We start from the raw sequence: 20,904 nt of genomic DNA on the forward strand, positions 1-20,904 counted from the left end.
CCCCTCCAAGTACAGAGCAATAATTGGAGTTTTGCCTCAACTGCCCATTCCCCCACAACCCGCCCAAGTTCTATACAGTTTTTCAGACTATTTTAATGCATTCGTCTGTGCATCAGCTCTGCTAGTTTAAACTCTGCAACAGCTGAACAGAATTATAGAACTGATCATTGTAAGTTTTAATGCTTCACATCTTTCAAACTAATAATGAACCTGACCATCCTTTCTTTATGCAAATTAAGACAGTAAATGTATTACATTGTGTTCTAATCATATGATAATTTCAAATTTTAATGCTTTCTTCATATTCACTTTCATCCCCTTTTAGCCCATCTAATTTATTAATTTATCAGCTGTCTTGAAATATAATCCAGCCATAGTGTATTTCATTTAATGCAATTAAAAACCCTAAATGTTTTCAGGAGGGAATCCTTCTCAAATACACCAGGTCTTTCCCCTGGGATCTGCCCAACAATTTAGAGCAATGTAATCCCAGAGTAGGCAGTTCTCAGTGATGAGTAATTTTGTTCATTGATACATTTCCCATATGCAAGCTCTTTGCCAGTAAATATGAAAGGGCAGGTCCTGAAATCTTTACTCAACCCTCAAGCAAACTACTACATTGAAGTCAACCATAATTCTGTCATTGTTGCAACTTACACAACAACATTCATGCAACTGCCCAGTGTGTTCAACTGGACTTTACTTAGAAGACTAGGGAGATAGAATGAAAATCACTCATAAAGCCTTTACATTATGGGTGTGTGAAGTGGGAAGTATTCGAATCAGATTTGGCCTGGTTTGGGGGACAGTGATTCAATTAGCTGATTCAGACCACTGTCCCAATTCGATTTGGCTGAATGTAAATCTGAAGATTCAATTCTGATTTGGTGAATCAGCAATTCGGCCACAGACACAGCTTTAAATGTTTTTTCTACATACATCGAGGTACGAGATGCAGCTTGTGAGCGCTGAAATGGTGGGGCAGATGGAGCATCCTGCAGGAGCACGGGGGGAAGGGTCCCTTGCACGCTTGGCAGGGGACCCAGAAGTGGACCAGAAGTATTTTTGGTCCACTTCTGGTTCTTCTGCAGAGCGCACGGGGGACCCCTCCGCCCCCCGTGCCATCCTGGCTCAGTGATTGGCTGCAGGGGCACCCTGGGTGCCCCCCCAGACCCAGAAGTCACCAGTCACTGAGCCGGGGGGCCAGAGGGGGGTCCCCTGCATGCTCCACGGTGGATCCAGAAGTAGACTGGAAGTACTTCTGGTCCACTTCCAGGTCCACCACTGAGCACGTGAGAGACTCCCCCCGTATGCTGTCATGGGATGCTCCATCTACCCCACCATATCAACATTCACAAGCCGTGCCTGATACCTTGAGGTACGTAGAAAAAACATATAAAGCTGTGTCTATGGCCGGATCATTGAATCTCTCCAAATCAATTCAGAAGCTTCCGATTCAATTCAGAGAGATTAATGGGTCTCCTAATTCAATTTGGATTTGGAGATTCAGCCACCAAATTGGGCCGAATCTCCTCCGAATCGAATCAGTGTCCGAAGCTGCACACAGCCCTACTTTACATCCAACGTTATCTCTTAAAATGCAGCTTAAATGAGACTTAAGCAGTGGGAGAAAGGGCCCAGGAACAGCCCCAGGTGGGGAGAGACTGCAAGGGGAGAAAACTGCAGGAGAGCTGGACCCAGTAAATGAGAACTATGTGTGCTTACTGCAGAGCTAGTTCTGTAATAACACAATAAGACGATGCTTGCATCAATCGTAGGAAACCTATTGCAGTGCTAGTTGCTCTACAGTAGGACTGCAGGCTGGAGCCTTGTAGGAGAAACTAAGCGCTGCTACAGATGGGCTGCCATGGAGACCAGGCAGTGAATCTAAATAGAGGGCACCTGCAGCCAACCCTGTGGAAACACCTGACTGGAAGGGGGCAGGGCTCTGGGCATATAAACCCTGACCAGAGCCAAAGCTGGGCAGTCTGGCCCTGCAAATGGGAAGCTGCACAGCAATGCCAGATGGACTGCTGAGTTCCCTTGGGATTACCAGTGAGACCCTGGGAGCTTACAGGGATATAGCCAGGAGCTGAGGAGTTATATTGGTACCAGAGTTGGGGGAAAGTTTTCCTTTCTAAAGGGGCAGCATGCTGTTTTTCCTTTTTGTTGATGTCGATGGGCCCAGAAGGGACAGTTTATGTTATAACCAAGGGGATTCTCCTTTGGTTATGGTTCATACCAACAGCCTGAGTTTGACACTAAAGGGGTGGTTTGGAGATCCCATTAGTGTTCAAGGCAGAGAGAGTGATGAGCTTGGAGTGAGGTCAAAGAGCCCAGAGCAGGGCAGAGGAGCCCAACACCCGAGAGGGGCACAGATGGGGGTCCAGTGCCCAAGAGCTGGTGCCTAAAAGCCAGGTCCAACACAGTGGGAAGAACCAGCCAGAGAAAAGAGGTGGAGGCCAAGAAAGCTGAAGCCCCAACAGAAGAGAGTGATGACACAGCAACATCTGTGAACTATGGGATGTGGAGTAGGGGTGGGGTGGATGAAGTGACATAATTAGCCCTTAAGGCTTATACGTGTCCTGGGACATGTAGACAGTGCCCACACAGGTCAAAACAAGGGTCCAGGCCAGCAGTGGTCAGAAGGGACCTGCTGGCTAGCAGATAGAGTAAGGCTTGCTCTAGGACTCTCAAGGCAGCCTCCCTTTCAATACAATAAGTATATTAAGATGTAGGAGGATAGGTGATGTTACTCTCAATTTCATCTGGGGTGACTTGACTGCCACAACTTTATGATGAGAGAAAAGAAGAATTAATACTTCTCCCCAGTGGGGGGGATGGGGCAGGAGTTGTTTGCATATACAACAAATGCAGTAAAGTTTTAGCTGATCACAAGGATTTCATTAATTGAATAATTCTCTCTTGTATGTTAACTGAAAAAAGCCTGTCTCTGAACCCTGCTCTTTCATCCTCCAGGGGTTATTGTTTCAGTTCCCCCGTCAGTGTCCCGGTGATTATTCCAACTCGGTAAGAAGGAATTCTTTTCTCACCTTCCTTGGTGGTGGGATCTGGCTGTGATTTGCTCACCCAGCTGTGATCTGTTCTGGGTTTCACTGTCCGGTCCTCCCATCTGGTCTCTTGTCCTTGTTGTGCCCCTGGGGATGGTTACTCATTCCAAGTGGCTGCCTTTTATTCCCCTTGTGTGGGTTTGCCCACAAAAGCCAGGTGTTTGCCCACAAAAGTTAAAGGAATTAATTACTGGCGTCAGTTTTCTTCTCAGCTGCACCGGTGTTTTTCCCATGCTTCCCCCTTTTTGACCCTGTGGGGTTACTCCCGGTCACTTCAGTAACAGGGTTGCCATGTCATCAGTATCAGCATCACTAAGGAGGAGGCGTGAGAGCATAGGAAAGAAAAGAAGAAAGAAAGAGAAACTTGAAGTGTCTATATGTTGGCCTGTGTTGTTGCAGTTTTCTTTCTCTGGGGCCTTGGGTCCCAGGTGTGTCATTCCTCAGGGCAGGAGAAGAAGTCCACATTCCTGTTTCTTCTCCTGGACCAGTGCTCTACTGAAAAATAAAAAGGTTGCAAAGCAAGAAACCACCTAGTTAATCTTGCATTGTCTGTTTTTGCAGTCTGCAGCCAGCACAATGGAGCGTGGTCTATAATTAAGACAAATTTTCTGCCCATTAAATAATAGCGGAACATCTTGACCACCCACCGGATTGCCAAGCATTCTCTTTCTATAGTGGAGAATCGGACCTCTGCAGCAGTCAGTTTTCTACTAGCATAAGCAATGGGCATTTTTATTGGAGCCCTTCTTTTGGAACAGAATGGCTCCCAGGGTGGTGTTGGAAGAGTCCATCTGTAAAAAGAGAGGGGTTTTTTGGAAATTAGGGGTATAAAGTATTGATTTTTCACATTGAGCAGGTAAAGCAGGTACTAAGGCTCAGGTAGCCTCAGGAGTCCACCTTATCAGATTTTGTCTGCCTTTCGTTAGCTCAGTTAGAGAAGCCACGATCCTAGAAAACTCAGGGATAAAATGGTGGTAATAACTAGCAAATCCTAAGAAGGATCTCAGGGTTCTGGGTAGTTTATATTGGTGGATGGTGGTCACTTGTCCACCAGAGATTGGATCTTCCCTTGTCGCACTACGAATCCTAAATATTGGGTTTCTTTCTTCCCCAGAACACACTTGTGGGGGTTAGCTGTCAACCCGGCCCGTTGAAGTTCCTTTTAAAAATCTCTTGGAGGTGTTGCCAATGTTCAATCCATGTTTCAGAGAATATTATGATGTCATCTATGTAGGCTGCTACATAGCCCTTGTGGACACTCAGCAGCTTGTCCAGTTAGCCTCTGAAAAGAGGCTGCTGCTCCATGGAGGCCAAAAGGCACCCACTTGAATTGCCACAACCCCCACGGGCTCCCAAATGCTGTCTTCGCCCAATCTGCTGGGGTCATTGGAATTTGCCACTGACCCTTGTTGTAATCCACTGTGGAGATATACTGGGTCTGGCCTATCTTTTCCAATGTGTCATCTATTTGGGGCGTAGGAAAAGCGTCAAAGCCTGCAACCTCATTTACCTTTTGATAGTCTATGCAGAGGCATATGGATCCATCTGATTTGGGGATGGTCACCATCAGGCTATGCCAGGCACTGTGGGATTCCTGAATGATCCCCAGGCATAGCACATCTTGTCATTTTCTTCTTTGATTATTGGCCATAGGTGACAGGGGAGCCTTTGCCAGCAATTCCGTACCACTACATTTGTGAGTGTCTTTATTCAGTGTTCTACTTTGGCCTCTCCTGGGTATTTGTTAAAGACATCATAGAATTCCCTAATGATCTTCCCCACTGCTTCTCTTTGATCCTGTCCTAGGTCTTCACCTACCTCTGGTTTCTCAGGTAGGTCCTGTTGTTCCTGGGGTACTCCTACTTCCTCAAAATCCTCAATGTTCATATCTTTCTAAATTAACCACCCCTCTCGCTGGTGCCATTTCTTCAATAGATTGATGTTCCTCCTTGTTTCCTCCTAACAAGGTGTGTTCCCAATATCTCATAGTTAACAGGTCCAACTTTTCACAAGACCTGAAAAGGTCCTTGCCACTGCGCTAACAACTTGTGAGTGCTATCTGGTAGTAATACCAGAGCCCAATCTCCTTCTTTAAGTTCTCATTCTTGTGTATGGACATCATAGTTCCTCTTTTGTTGGGCCTCACTCTTCCCCAAGTTACTTTGGGCTCTGTCCCGCACTCTCTCTAACCTCTTCTGGAAGTCTGTCACTGTTCAGGGCCATCTTGGCCTCCCCGGCTCGGGCTCCATCCAGTTCCCACAGATTAGGTTTAAGATCCTCCGTGGTTGGTGCCCATACACCAGTTCAAAGGGTGAATATCTGGTAGAGTTTTGTGGGGCCTCCCTGATGTCAAAGAGCAAGGGGGGTAGCATCTCATTCCACTTACTGGGGTCCCTTAGATACATGCCCAAATCATACCTTTTGAAAGGTCCAGTTGAATCATTCTACCAGTCCATTGGTCTCGGGAAGGTAGACTGAAGTCCATAGCTGATTGATCTGGAGCATATTGCATATGCCCTTCGGGACACTAGACAAAGTTCTTCCCCTGGTCAGTTAATATTTCTTGGGGTAGCTCTACCCAGGCCACCCACTTCATAAAAGCATCAGCAATTTTCAGGGCCATCAGAGTCCATAGGGGCACTGCCTTAGGGAATCAGGTGGCATAATCAGTGATTATTAATACAAATTGGTACCCCACCTAACTATACGGGATGGGACCTGTCACGTCCAATGTGACGCGATTGAAAGGTTTCTCTGCCAGAGGTAGGGGGATCTTTGGTACCTTGGGGGTATGTGCCTCTCCTGTCTTTTGGCAGGCCAGGCACTCCTGGCAGTATTTCTCTACCATCTTGAAGAGTCCTGGCCAGTAAACCAACTGCTTTAAAAATCGGGCCTCGGTCTTGTTTCTGCCTAGATGCCCCCCATGGGAAGGGTGTGAGCCATTCTCAACAAGTCCCTCCAGTACCATCTAGGAATGAGTATCTGGCTTCATTTCATCCCCTCTTTTCTGGTCTCAACCTAATATAGATTGTTATCTCTTACCTCAAATTGGGGGATTTGCCTTGCCCACACTGGATCCAGCACCTCACCTTCTTGTTTGACTAGTTGGTCTTACAGGATGTTTTTAAACAAGGGCTCTCTTTTCTTCCCTTCTCAGAATTGGTCTCCATCTATGAGTTGAGATCCTCTGCTTTGAGGTCGGCCAGGTCTCCACAGCACACCAGATGGAACTCATAGGTCAGGTCTTCCCCTGATTGACCCTGCATGGCTCAATCCAGCACCTCACAGAGATAAGGCCAGTCTACCCCTAACAGCATGGGGCAGGGTAGGGTCTTGGCCAGGCCTACTGCCAGCTTGACTGTCCATCCCATCGCCATGAGTTTCACCCACCTTCTTTCATAAGTATGCAAAGTTCTGCATATACATATCATGTTTACTGAGGTTTCGGGGCTCCCTATCTGGGGCGGTATCAAATCTTCCCGGACCATGGTCTAGGAACAACCTGTATCTATTATAGTAGGAATTAATGTCCCCACTATCTTGACCTCTACCACTAGCTTGTTTCTCCAGGGGGCTTTGTCTCCAAAAGTTACACTCTATCTGTTCTTCGTGGGGATAGTTGGAAGACATCTCATGTAGCACCTTTTGGAGACAGGCCCTGGCCACATGGCATTTCTCAATACACCAGTAACAAATGAATTCTTTGTTATCCCATCTTCTGCCCTCATGTGTGGGGTTCCAGGGAGCTTCCACCCCCTTTACCCTCTGGCCCCCTCCAGGTCTCAGGGCTTGGGGTGTCCCAGTCCCTCTCTTCTTGGGTTATCCCCTTTGGCTTCAGCTGCCATATAGTCTTTGGTCAGTTGGAGCACCTCCTCCATACTTTTTGGTCAATGTCTCCTGACCCACCTCTGGGTCTGGCCCCCTAGGTCCATCAGGAACTGGTTTAATACAATGAGATCTATTATTTCAGCCATTGTGCATTCCTCAGGGCGGAGCCACTCCTACCAATCCCTCAGGCTCTGGGCCAGTAGGCGAGGTCTAAGCTCTTCCACTTTTTTTTTAGCCCTGAACTTTTGTCACTACGTCTCAAGGGATATCTCCAGCCAGTATAATATTGTGGCCTTCACTTCTCCATAGTCCCAGGCCCCCACTCTGGTAGTGGTTAGAGCTGTGTAGGCTGCCTGGGCTAGTCCAATCAGTAGGGGCCCAAGCCTTACTGCCCAGCTAGCCGGGTCCCATTTTAGAGTCATAGCTATGTGTTCCAAGGCTTCCAAGAATGCCTCTGGGTCATCTTGTGGGCACATCTTAGGGAACCTTATCCCACCCCTCTTAGGTCATTGTTACCTTCTGTGCCTCTTTTTTCTCCCACTCAAGTCTTGTTGGAGGTTGAAGAAGCAGATTCGGGCCTCAGTCTCCTGGGCCCTTAGCCTTACCATTTCTTCTAGTTGGGCTTGTTGCCCCAAGTATATATAACATCATGGTGTGGGCCTGCTGCCAATCCCCTGGGGCTTGCACCTCCATGGAATCCATTCTGTCCACAGGTTGTTCCTTGTTTCACGGGTTCCTGGCCAATGCACCAGCTGTAGGAGGGTAGGTGATGTTACCCTCAATTTCATCTGGGATGACTCTCCTGCCACGACTTTATGGCAGGAGAAAAGAAGAATACCCACCCCTGGTGAATTATACAACACAGGCAGTTAAGTTTTAGCCAGTCACAAGGATTTCATTTATTGAATAATTCTCTCTTGTATGTTAACTGAAAGAAACACCTGTTGCTTTAAGCGGCAAACTGCCACTTTTCCTGAGCCCCAGAGCCTGTCTCTGAAGCCTGCTCTTTCATCCTCCAGGGATTCTTGCTCCAGGTCCTCCGTCTGCATCCTGGTGATTACCCTAACCTGGTAAGAAGGAATTCTCTCACCTTCCTTGGTGGTGGTATCCGGCTGTGATTTGCTCACGTGGCTGTGATCCATTCTGGGTTTTACTGTCCAGTCCTCCCATCTGGTCTCTTGTCCTTGTCATGCCTCTGGGGGCAGTTACTTGTTCTGAGTGGCCACCTTTTATTCCCCCATAGGCATTTGCCCATGATAATTAAAGGAATTAATTACTGGTGTCGGCTTTCTTCTCAGCCGCACTGGCGTTTTTCCCATGCTTGCCCCATTCCTGACCCTGCAGGGTTACTCCCGGTCACTTCAGTAACAGAGTTGCCATATCACCCTGTAACACAAGGCATGGTGGGAAAGAAGGAGGGGAAGGTACCCTAGAAGCAGAGCAGGGCATGGGCATTAGGGCTGCCCCTGAAGCCTGAAGTGGTTACACTTTTAAAAGACATGTATGTTTATTTAGACAAAAATATTTACTATGGAGATACTCCTTACAAACCTACCTTGCTGAGATAAAGCAATAATACGCCATCATTGTTTACAATAGCTTTACTTGCAAGATGAGGATAATGATGTCACAAATAAAGGATTATGGACTTTTGCTAGGCAACAAATGGCAAGAACTGACTAAATTCAAGAGAGGTCTATTTTCACATAAATGTCTTTAACAGCAAAGAAAAATCACATGGTTTTTAACCCTGCCTATATAATATCAAGCATACCACCAGAACTTTTGTATTAATCCTGTTTATTTCAAAGCTTTCATTGTGGAACCAGCAGCTCTTTCAGCCTGATGATGTAATTGGTACATATTAGGGGCTTGTGAAATGGGCCCTATTCAATTCAGATTTGGATTCAGCCTGAATCAGGACAGTGATTCAATTCATTGATTGGGATCACTGTCCCCAGTTGGACTCGGCCAAATCTGAATCTACAGATTCAATCCTGATTCAGAGAATCAGCGATTAGGCCATAGACACAGCTTTAAAAGTTTTTTCTACATACCTCTAGGTACCAGGTCCGTCTTGTGAATACTGCGATGCTGGGGCAGATGAAGCAGCCCACAGGAGTGGGGGGGAGGAGGCCCGCATGCTCAGCAGTGAACCCGGAAGTGGACCAGAAGTACTTCTGAGTGCACTGAGGAGCCCCCCACAATTCTGTGGCACACTCCATACAACCCAGCATCCACAAGCCCCAGGGTACCTTGAGGTATGCAGAAAAAATATTTAAAGCTGTCTATGGCCTAATCGCCAAATCTCTCTGAATCAGTTTGGAAGGTTGATTCAATTTAGAGAGATTAAAGAGTATCCTGATTCGATTCGGATTTGGAGAGTTGGCCACTGAATTGGGCTGAATCTCCACCAAATCAAATCAGGGACTGGAGCTTCACACAGCCATAGTACACATTAACAGCTCTTACTGACTTGACTGTAACTTTTTCATATCTGAAGTTTAGGCCCAATTGTATATTTTTGATCCCCTAATGGTTTAGTATGATTTCAGGCTTGAGAAAGTTCATCAGCTATTGCTGCTTCTAAAACAGCTCTCTGTCTTTCTCTCTCTCTCTCTTTCTCTCGCCCCCAGAGGCAATGGGAATATTTGCCATTGATTTCAGTGAAAGCAAGATGGGACCCATACAATAATCTGTAATAATTGCTTGCAGTAGAATGCAAGAGTTGTACAATTGTTACTGCTCTGATCTGAGAAACCTCAAATCCATAACCATAAAATGTTTATTCACACTGAAAACAGCTACATACTTTGCAGGGCTGAGCTTTTTCCTTGTTAACCAGCAGCTGCATTCCTGCAGAAGGTCTTATATGCTAAGTACAGACATTCAGGGATGTTAGGGGGAGGGGATCAGGGTCCAAATGGCAAACTGATCTAAGGTAAGTCAGGATTGGGGGCCTAGCAGGAGGGGTGGGGGGGTAGGTGCAACCTGTGGGAGTGATCAAGGAGATCAGTGTGGCAGGTGCAATCTGCAAGGGATTGCTGGAGGGTCTGGTAGGATCAGGGGGATTCATGGGGTCTGCAGGGGGATTTGAGGCAGGGACCAGGGGCTATTTTTAGCTCCCTGACCTCCCCCCCCACCCCATGAACATACACACTCATCAGTCCTACCACCTGGAGCAGTGTGTGGGATGGGCTTTGGTGGGAAACTGGCTGGTCTGTGAGGAAAAGAGGGAAGGAGGGGTGAGGGACTGGGACACTAAAAATAGCCCAATTTCAGGCATGGGTTTGTGAAAAGCACAGCCTTTGGGCTGGAGCAAGGGCTGGGGCTGGCAGGGCTTTCCCAGCCCCATGGCTGCACAGGTGGGTGCACTGAAATTTCATGCACTGGTCTAACCTAGATCAATTAAATGTGTGTGTACATCAATCCATGTCTATCTTAGACTGGGTTCTGCCATTTTTAAACTGGTCTGTGTGTGGAACTTTAGTACAGTTATGGATTTAGATTGATTTCCAATTACAGAGACCGGGTCTGAGTGTAAGGTCTGCATCCAGGGTGAGCTAAGTTACATCAGGTGGCCATTTTGAACCCACTCTAACCTCCCCCTTAACATGCCCGAATGTCTGTACTTTGCCTTAATGCCCAGGCCTAGATAAGCTGCAGAACAGCTGCCTTTCAATTTACCCGAGTCAATCTAATGGATGTTACATATGCCAACAGAGGAAGACCTATTCAAAATCACAGATAGGTTTATTTGCTAGGTCTGCTGTAATTCAAAACATTACAAAGTTTCAGCTTCCTGTATATTATCCTAACCATATTGCTTAATATCTTAAGAAAACAGTATCTAAAATTTACCACTGTGTGTTTTTATAAGCACCACGGCCAGATTTCTAAAAGCGCTTGGCTCCCACTGAGAATTACAATGTGCTGAGAATGTTAAAAAAAAATCTAGCCAGTGATGCCTGGGACACGCACATAATAACTGTCCTGTATTCTCATACTTGCAACCCATCTGGCCTTTACTCCAACAGTAATGAGCAGTTTCTAAGACTTACTCATGCATTTTATAGCATTTTTTCTAGTGACCTTTTAAAGTTGTCTTTTTTCTTTCCAAAGTTTATTGAAACTGTCAGAAACTACACCCTACTCATGCTGGAGTTTTGGAGAACTCAGATACATCTCAGCTCAATAAAGCAAAACATATGAAAATCCCAAGTTCTGTTTAGCACCTTGCCTACAGACCTGCCTGACTTTGGCATGCTGGGTTCTTCCCTGAAAGCTGCATTTGAAAGGAAATTTGTTTTTAATTTACAACCAGCACCTAAATGGATGTGTTTAATTTTAAAGCAACTACTGAATCATGTATAAAAACGGTAAGGTACTTTAACTTCTATCAGGTGTAGCTTCAAAGACTCAATTTATCATTTTTCATCCACTGTTTGCATGGAATTCCATTCAAAGATAGAGCATAACCTATAAGCAAAGGGACTTGTTTTATTGAATTAAATCATGCCTAGATGTTGGGGGGTTTTAAATCAAGATTTGATGTTACAGATGCATGAGCTAAGAGGTAAGCAGATGACTGTCCCAAGTTGAAGACTTCATTTATATGAAAAACAATTAACTAAGCAATAATGTTGCAAAGTTGAAAACCCAGCAGACCTTAAAGGCGAACTGAAATGTTTTAGTGGTTTTTCAATGTTTGCTTGTACATGACAGCTGCTTTTTAAATTTAATCATCTCAGTAGAGATTTTTTTCGTCATACATAGTAATGGTGGCATTCTCCTGCCGAGAGCTACTGGCTGGATTGCCAACCCTGAGAGAATGTGTATTTCACCAAGGAAAAAACATATGAAGGAGAACAATTTGATCACCATGCAAATAAACCCTGTTGGTTTACCTAAGTTTCCAGGATTGACTGATGGGAGAGGAAATAAAAATTAAAAAAGCAAGCCCAATTTAAGAAAAGGTTCCAGTTCTAGAAAAAAAATTTGTTTTAAATATAAAGCTACAATTTCCTCACCTTCTGCAAATAAAAACTGCAACACACAATCCTTTCAGAACCCAGCTAGCTATAGGAGAATAAATGCTAGAAAACTCCACGGGCAATGAGGTGTTGCATATCAGCATGCATGTTAGTTTGGACCTGATCCTGTGAGGAGATACTTTCCTCTCCTCTGGGTTTCAATAGCAAGAGTGTTCAGTGCCTCACAGAATCAATCCCCCCCCATACACACCTTTTTTTTTTTTTTTAAAACCAGTGCACTTATTATATAGTCATATAGCTTGCTGCCAAGCAGAAAATTATTTAATAGAGATGACTAAATCATATTCAGAAAGCATCTCGAAAGAAAACAGAAGAGGCAGTGCGTATCTCTAAACTGCAAAAAAAACTGCAACAGGCAAAATGCAACGGGCCATATATTTTTCTAGTACATTCCTTACTGAAGCCAGCATAGATAAATAAGGGATGAATTTGGTCCCCCATTGCTGAGGTATATTGTGGTAGGCTCCACACACTCAAGAAGGTCTAATTCCCCTGCTGAACCGTGCCACTGAAAATTGAATCAAGTGGAAGGTGGTATAGGGAAAGCGTTAAGGTTACCAAATCTCGTCTGTGTTAAAAGGAAGGAGAGCTGCCTCAACAGCTGTTCCCAACAGCTTTGTTACAAATTTATGAAGTAGAAGTCCTGACACAGAAACCTGAGATGAAGTCAACTTCCTTACTCTGTCAAGTGCATATTTTTCTCATTATTCAACACTTAACAGGGATGACAGCCAAGATTAAATAGTCAGTCATCTTCTGCACCATAATGGCTCCTGCATGATTGCTTCAAATTAAATCTAACAGTCAATGAAATAGTCAATATTTAATTTACTCATTGCAGGTGGCGATTTAGCTCCAGTTACGATATTGTTTAATGACAGAAATATTGGTATTTATCTCTTTTTATTGGTCTGCAGAAGATATGGTGTTCCTTTATTAGGCAAAATGTCCATACAGCTTTAAGTCATATGTCACTGTTCAAAGAGCAGATTTTTGTCATGGCTAACAGCTCCTGCCTTTTATCTGTTTTTCCTTCACACTTGCCATCAGTGAATAGATGAAAGGGTGGCTGTGAGTCTTTGGAAGACCCAAGATGTGAGAGAACCATGACAGTATCTACAGTTTGATTTTTCCAAAACCGTGTTTTCATTGGTTAGTTATGCACCTAAGCAAACACTTGAATTTAGAAGAACCCAGTATAGCCGTGACAGCCCAAGTCAATCAGGGTTAATTTCTACTCTTTTGAACTCCCTGGGTTAGTTAAATAAAAGTCATTAGGCAGTAGAGGGAGTTCTAACAGAACCAGCTTCCCTGACATTCATTACTAACCTTCTGACCACTAAAGAGTTCATCAAGTAGAGAAAGACAAGTTTTAGCACTGTAGGAAAAAGGCAAGAATGATTTTTCCCTCTTTTAATGGCTGTACTGTATCTTCTGACTTGTGGTATTTGGGCGATTCTTGAATATACACTACAAAGATCTGCCTCTAGACTTTATAAGTAAACATTTTTCTGATGAGGAATAAGGCTTTGCCAAATAGTTATTATTACCTGGCCTTTTCAGGAATAAGAAGTTTAAAGCATCCATAAAGGAACAGAAGAGATAAAATGAGCTCTGACATATTCAGTTCTAGCGCTAGTCCAATCACCTAGTACAGGACAGGTATCCACATCCTTATAGTCTTTAAATCTAAATGAATTTAATGGAATATTTACTTATGTAAGGACTGGGCACATATACACGTGCTTTAATGCGTAGTAACCTATTTTACTGTACATTAGAGTATCATGATGAATACTTTAATGCGCAGTAAAATTAGGTTACTGAGCACTAAGCATGATTTAAAAAAATACACTTTGGCTATTGTGCATTAGGGTGGTGTAATGCACATTTAGTTATCTCACGTTAGAGGACACCTACATATGAATGCGGAGGCTGCTCTAACGCACAGAATTCCAGTGCATCAGAGCAGACTCAACTGCCACACTTCAGCAGCCTCCAGCATCTCATGTATCACTGTCCCTTCTCTTAAAAGAGGTGGCTGGGGCACTTGAACTAAAGCTCATTGTAGAAGCTTTAGTTCTAGTGCCCCAATCACTATTTTTAAGTGTGAGGATGCTGATAAAGGAGATGCAGCAACACTTTAATTAAAGGGGCCCTTGGAGCCACTCTAGTTAAAGCACCACCCCCCTCTGACCACCAGAGCATGTGTAAGAGTGCCTAGAGGTACTAAACTTAATGTGCAGTAGGAAACGTGCATTAATGAACATGTACGCGCACACACCGAGAACCAAACTGCCTCACTGAGATTATTTATTTAATTATTTATTTACAGTAATAGAGTGGAACAATTTAAGAAAACTAGAATATCATACCTAAAACAGACCCAGTAAGCAATATCTCAGCCTAGCTTTAATTCCTCATTGTCTGCTCAAATAGGAAGGTCCTATACAGTTTCCAAAACATACAGGTTTTGGCTCTGGTAGGACTCAAGAGAGGAGGTTCAGAGTTGAAGACCAACTGCCAAAAATGACCTCCCATGCATTTTCACCAAGCAAACTTGACACACTAATGGAACTTACAAAAGGTTGCTCTTGGCTCACTTTAGGGATCACAATGGGCATAGAGGAGAAGGTAATTCCTTAGGTATGTAGGGTTCAAACTGTTTAGGGCCTTATTGGCCCAAACCAGCACCTTGAAGTACTCCCAGGGTGCAGCTACACGTGCACATTTACTGCACAGTAACCGAAATTACTGTGCAGTATGGATGTGCATCTACACATGTACACCTGCACTGTGCAGTAAATATGATGACTTACGCTGACTTGAGCATAAATTTTATACCTGTATCAAGCAAGTATCAAATTTATGCCCAATTAGTTACTGCACAGTAACACACAGGTAAATGCCTTACTGTGCAGTAGCACCATGTGTGAACTGACTTGGGACTAAATTTAATCCCAAATCAGTCCACACACAGCGTTAAAGCATTTTAATGCCTGCACTTGTAGAAGCCACCCTATTCCTGCTGTAAATTTAAGCCAGAATAAATGCACATGTAGACACTACCCCAGAAAGCTATTAGGAGACAGTGCAAATGCTGGAGGACTGCAGTTATGCTCCTAGTCAAAAGGCAGGCTGCTGCATTTTGCACCACCTGCAGTTTCGACATTTTCAAAGAAATCCCTGTATAGAGCACACAGTAGCAGTTTAACCTTGAGGTTGAGGATGTGAGGATGTGCCTGTGGAAAGGGTGACTGATACGTTGTGAGTTCAGCAACTCACACTGCTATGTTGAACTAAGTTATTTATTATTACAATTCTCTGGAATCATACCCAGGGTGGATCTTAACAGTTGCATCAGTATATGTATGCAGATCTTATACCTGCTCTGCCTCTGACTTGACTCAGTCCAGTCCTGTGGAGAGGGAGGAACCAAGAAAACCTCTGGCTCCTCATGACAGAGAAAATGGAGTCCCCAGTGCTGAAAAACTTCCACAAAGCAAACTGAACCCTGCAGTGCTGAACATGAGGGCTTTGGCCTTAAAAGGAAAGTACAAGGAAAACACAAGACACAACACCCCTTTCCCCTAGACAGAACTGTCAGCCAACCATTTGGGAGGACTCTGCTTCCCCTCACTGAGACCAGTTCTATGGGAAGACCACAGCGGTTCAGTAGATGATGGCCCTGTCAGTCTAGTAGGAGACTCAACAGCGACACTTCCTTCTGATGGTGATGGAAAAGGGTTTGCACTGGCGGGAACACATAGGAACTTCTCCAAATTAATCCATGTCTGTCAGTGGTGGATTGGAGCTTGGAGATTACTCAGGTGTAGGGTTATCAGCAGAATGCCCATGCAGCTAGTCCACATGGTGTCTCTAAACTTGTCCGTCATCAGTCCGGACTGTATATGATATGGGTTCCGTGGCACTTACATTTTTGGACTGAACCCACTGTGGGCCTTTCCCGTAGTTCTGAGCAAACAGAGTCTCTTGTGGAACGAAGAGACATAAGGTACCAGATTCTAATACAGAGTCCAACTCCTTTTCTTTCCAAAACTGCACGTCTCTCACAAGGTCTGGGTTAACATGGTCAAGGCATGTCTTGAGACAACGACACATAAGAAGTTCTGATGGGCTGGACCCTGTTGTAGTGCAAGGAGTTACATGTTGAGCAAACAGAAATCTGGCCAATCTGGTAGGCCAGTCTCCTACAACAATCCTTTTCAGTGCATCTTTTGTAGTCTGCACCATTCGCTCAGCTTGCCCATTGGCCTATAGCCTGCGAGGTGCAAGGGTAACAGTTCAAATGAGGTTGTGGCTGGCAAAATCTTGGAACTCTGCTGAGGTGAATGCACTGCCATTATCAGAAACAATAATGTTGGGCACCCCATGGGTTGCAAACAGCTGACAGAGAGCTGTTACAGTGGCAGTTGATATAAGAGTTGAGACATTAATCACTTCAAGCCATTTTGAGTATGAGTCAACAACAATTAAGAAATTCTTACCTTGAAAAGGGCCAGCAAAAGCAATGTGGATGCATGACCAGGGATCCTTTGTCATTTCCCAAGGGAATACTGGTGCCTTTGGTGGATTATGACAGGTTGCTCAACAAATGCTGCACTCCCTCACAAGCTTGTGTGTCATTGTCCATACTTGGCCACCATACATAACTTCTAGACAGCGCTTTCATCCTCACAATGCCTGGGTGTGCTGTGTACAGTGTTGTCAGGCAATGTGTGACTGAGGACACTGTGAACACCGAACGGCGAGGCATCACAAGTAATGGACAGTGGCTTCTGCTCATCATAGTGAACAAGGACAGAGTCTGATGTCAGCAACTTCTTGATGTGCTGGAAAGCTTCATTGTGCTGGCAAGTCCATTTCCACTGAGCTCCTTTATGCAGTAAGCAATAAAGGGGCTCTGCTATGGTGGCTTTGTCCTTCAAGATGTGATAAAAGATGAAAAGTCCTAAGAATGCTTGAAGATCCTTTCTGCATTTTGGTATAGGGGCATTATGTATTGCTTTTACCTTGTCTTCAGCTGGGTGAATGCCAGAAGCATCAATTTGATATCCCAGAAAGTTGATACTGGAAACTTCCAGCTGACCTTTGTCTCTTTTTACTCCAATACCTGCTTTAATGAATCTCTGTAAAACTTCTGAATCTCTCAGTGAGTTTCTCTCTAGATGGCCCCATGATCAATACATCAAAGTATGGAACAACCCCGGGAATTCCTGCTAGCATTTTCTCCATGAACTGCTGGAAAATTCCTGGGGCCACATAAATTCCAAACTGAAGGCACTTGACACGGAATGCTTCCCAGTGTGTAATTACTGTTTGGGCCTCAGCAGCCTTGTCATCCACTATCAACTGCAGATAGGCTTGAGCAAGGTCAAGTTTGGCAAAAACCTTCCCTCCTGCAATAACAGACAATAACTGGTTAATGGCAGACACTGTGCTTTATTAACAGTGCATTTGTAATCCCCACAGATGTGAACACTGCTGTTAGGTTTTAAAACAGGAACAACTGGTGTGGCCCAGCTTGTATGTATGATTGGCTTGAGGACCCCTTGTGCAATAAGCCAAGCTAATTCTGCATTAATTTTCATCCACAGCACGAAAGGTACATTCCGAGCCTTCATAAAGATTGGGGCTATTGCAGGATCCATTTGAAATGTCACAGGTGGACCAGAGTAAATTCTTAACTCCTCAGAGAATACCTGGGGAAACTCCCTTGCAAGCCTTTCCAGACTTTCTGTGCAGAGACTGTGTACGCCTTGAATACTGATTCCCAATGGCGAGAACCAAATTTCTCCGCAGAATACTTTTGTAGGAACCCTTAGTGACAATGAGGGGTAGACGCTGTCTAACAAATCCACACTGGACATCAACACTGCAGCTACCCAAAGTTTACACAATCTGTCCATTGTAGTCACGCAGGCGACACTCAGGTTTCACTAACTTGGGAAGAGGGTGCCGAAACAACTGGAAGAATGCGTTTTCATCTATGAGGGATACTCCCAAACCCAAGTCCACTTCCATTTTGCACTTTTTTCCATTTATTCCATTATTTCCTTGCAATTGTCTCAGAACCTTGATTTTTGACAACACCAACATTTTGAACTGAATATGGTTTTTGTACCTCATGTTCTGGGGAGGACTCTACTCTGTGATTGGTTTGGGAGTAAATACATTTGCCACAGTATTTTTGTCTCCCAGAACTGGCCTTCGAGCAGCAAACCCTCTCCATGTGGCCCTTCTTGCAGTCATGACACTCCACATTTTTAAACCTGCACTCCCTTTGTCTGTGTTGGCTGCTACAACTTAAACATGTCTGTGAATTAATTGGTTTACATGGTGCTGTTGGTGAAGGTATAATTTGCTGAATTTGCTCATATGTGATTCTTGATATTTTGGAGTAAGTGGACATTACTGGAGAATACCTGAAAAATTTCTCTCACATTATGGAAAGCTGCTTCAGCTGCCAAGGCTTTTTCTTGTGTAGGCAAGGTCATATTTGGTTCAGAGAGTAGGCAATGTTGGATTGCTTCATCTTGAACCCCACAGATGAGACGGTCATGAAGTAGGCCATCCAGGAGATCACCGAACTCACAAAATTCGGCAAGGCAACGCTGCTCAGCCAGGTACTCTGCTATGCCTTCATTGGTCTTTTGGTCCCCTTTAAAAAAACTGAAACTTGTGCAGGGTAACAAATGGCCTTGGCCAAAAATGTGACATTAGCAGGGCAATTATTTCAGCATAAGACTTAGCATTTGGTAAGGCAGGTACTGTGAGGGAACAAACAATGGCAAATGTTTTGGCACTAATGACCGTCAGGAGGATCACACACTTCTGTTCTGGGTTTTCCACTTTGTTGGCTTCCAGGTAATAGGACAGCCTTTCCACATAAAAGAGTCCCAAGAAGCCGGCTGGCTTACATCAAATTCTTCTGTGTGACCTAATGTAGCCATTTTAACTAACATCAGCTATAATAGAGAGAAAAGAAGAAAAAAAAAATACTTCCCTCTAATCACAAAACACAGCCTGGTCTCAGAAAGTTGTCCCACAATCTAGGGGTGTCTTCTCAGCAAAGGATCCCATTCTCATTGCCAGATGATATGTTGCGAGTTCACCAACAACACTCTGGACCTCCTGTGTTGTACTAGTTATTTATTATTATAATTTTCTGGAATCATATCCAGGGTGAATCTTAACAATTGTCCTTAGTATGCAGATCTTATACCTGCTCTGCCTCTGACTTGACCCAGTCCAGTCCTGTGGAGAGGGAGGAACCAAGAAAACCTCTGGCTCCTCATGACAGAGAAAATGGAGTCCCCAGTGCTGCAGAACTGCCACAAAGCAAACTGAACCCTGCAGTGCTGAACACGAGGGCTTTGGCTTTAAAGGGACAGCACAAGGAAAACACAAGAAGACACAGCAGTGCCAATCAAGGACCAGCCTACAGAGGCCTGGATAGTGCAGAAGGCCAGAAGATGTGAACAATATCATCAGCTCCTCTTCCAGTAAAACCTGCAGAAGCCCTGTGCTTTTGGGCCTGAACAGCTTTATGAGATAAAGCCTAAGGAGAGCCATTTACTACATCGTCATCCCTGTGGATATTTCCTCCCAGAAAATCAGGAAAAACTGCTCAACACTGTCTTGCACAGAGTTCCCTTCCACAATGCAAATGCCAGCAGCAGCTAATGTCCTTCCCCACACTGGCTAGGCTGCATGGACTACCACTTTAGGGGGATCGACCCATCCTTCATCAGTGCTTGCCAAGTAACAGACTCACAGAGCACACTCGCGCCAGCATAACCAGGGCCAATGTCCTGGAGCATAAAAAGGAGTCCCATTCTTCTTTGTCTGCACAATCATGCAAATCAAGGAATAATTTAGCTGTAATAAAAAAGGAAGTGGTTACAACCCATAGCAATTAAGTCATAGGTAGGGAAAGTTTCATAAAATATGCTCTTGTTTCTTGTAAGTGATTTAGTTAAAAATCTGCTTAGGGATTAATTTGGGCAACAATCTGCTTTGTTAATCATATGTTTGCATAAACTTGCTGGGTATTCCATGTGTTGTGTATGTCATTATGGAATGCATAGTTATCATACATTAACAGAAAGCAAATTGCATTTAAAATCTGGTTGAGCAACAGGAACTTCTCATATCTGTGTAGTTTTATTCTTGCACAAGCACCCCAGTTCCATTGTTGGTCAAAAAAATGACTATTTTCACACACACTCTCACAAAAGTTTTGCCTGTTTTTCAGTTGAAAAATCCAAAATTTATATTTTGGGGTCAGATCTGTTTTGTTCCTTATGAAAATTGAATTGCTGTCACTGAATACTGAAATTAACAGAATCAAAATTTTTTTTCCAGGTGAATTATTAATACTGCTCTGGTGTATCAAGCTGATTATATATTAAAAAACATTGTGTGGTTATCCTTTAAAGAGCAGAAAGAAGATGAATTCTAAGTATTTCTAATAAAGGTTTACAGTACCATTAATTAACCTGTTTAATATTTGTAATTGTATGGGAAAATCATGTCCCTGCTGAGACCTTCTCTGCAAAAATAGTTTTGCTTGGGGGTAAGTCTTTATGCCTGAATTTTGCATGGAGGCCCCTGAACATTGTGTGTTTGTTGTTTGTTTAAGTTTATGCATATGCTAATTATGCTGATGTAAAAACCACAACAGTAACAATGGAAACCCAGGCTGTCTTTGCCTCAAGCACTGTGTGTGTAAAGCAGTGCATAGTTGTGCAGTCCTAACAGCAGCACTGGGAAAGAATCACATCTCTGCTTCTCTCTTGGCTCCAGGGGATAATAATTTGCTGCTGGTCTATAGCAGCAGCAAATTACAATACCCCCATCCTGCTCAGCTGATGAACTTTGAGCTACCCCCAATCCTACCAAACTTCCTCCAGTCCTGCAAAACACCC

At 44.1% G+C, this 20,904-nt stretch overlaps 1 protein-coding gene and 1 long non-coding RNA gene across 2 annotated transcripts in view; one reads left to right on the plus strand and one right to left on the minus strand.

Annotated features, from left to right (window-relative positions):
* The window catches only part of LOC109296407, a 23,256-nt gene extending 12,980 nt beyond the window's left edge, over nucleotides 1-10,276 (plus strand). Inside the window, exon 3 of the long non-coding RNA XR_002096968.1 lies at nucleotides 9,536-10,276. This is a non-coding gene — a long non-coding RNA (uncharacterized LOC109296407). The remainder of the gene's footprint in view (nucleotides 1-9,535) is intronic.
* Nucleotides 1-20,904, minus strand: part of PHF21B (PHD finger protein 21B) — a 342,423-nt gene that overhangs the window by 225,220 nt on the left and 96,299 nt on the right. The gene's annotated exons all lie outside the window — the stretch shown is intronic.

This window comes from Gavialis gangeticus, unplaced genomic scaffold (genome assembly GCF_001723915.1).
Source record: "Gavialis gangeticus isolate Ggan-Ray unplaced genomic scaffold, GavGan_comp1, whole genome shotgun sequence".
Taxonomy (NCBI): Eukaryota; Metazoa; Chordata; order Crocodylia; family Gavialidae; genus Gavialis; species Gavialis gangeticus.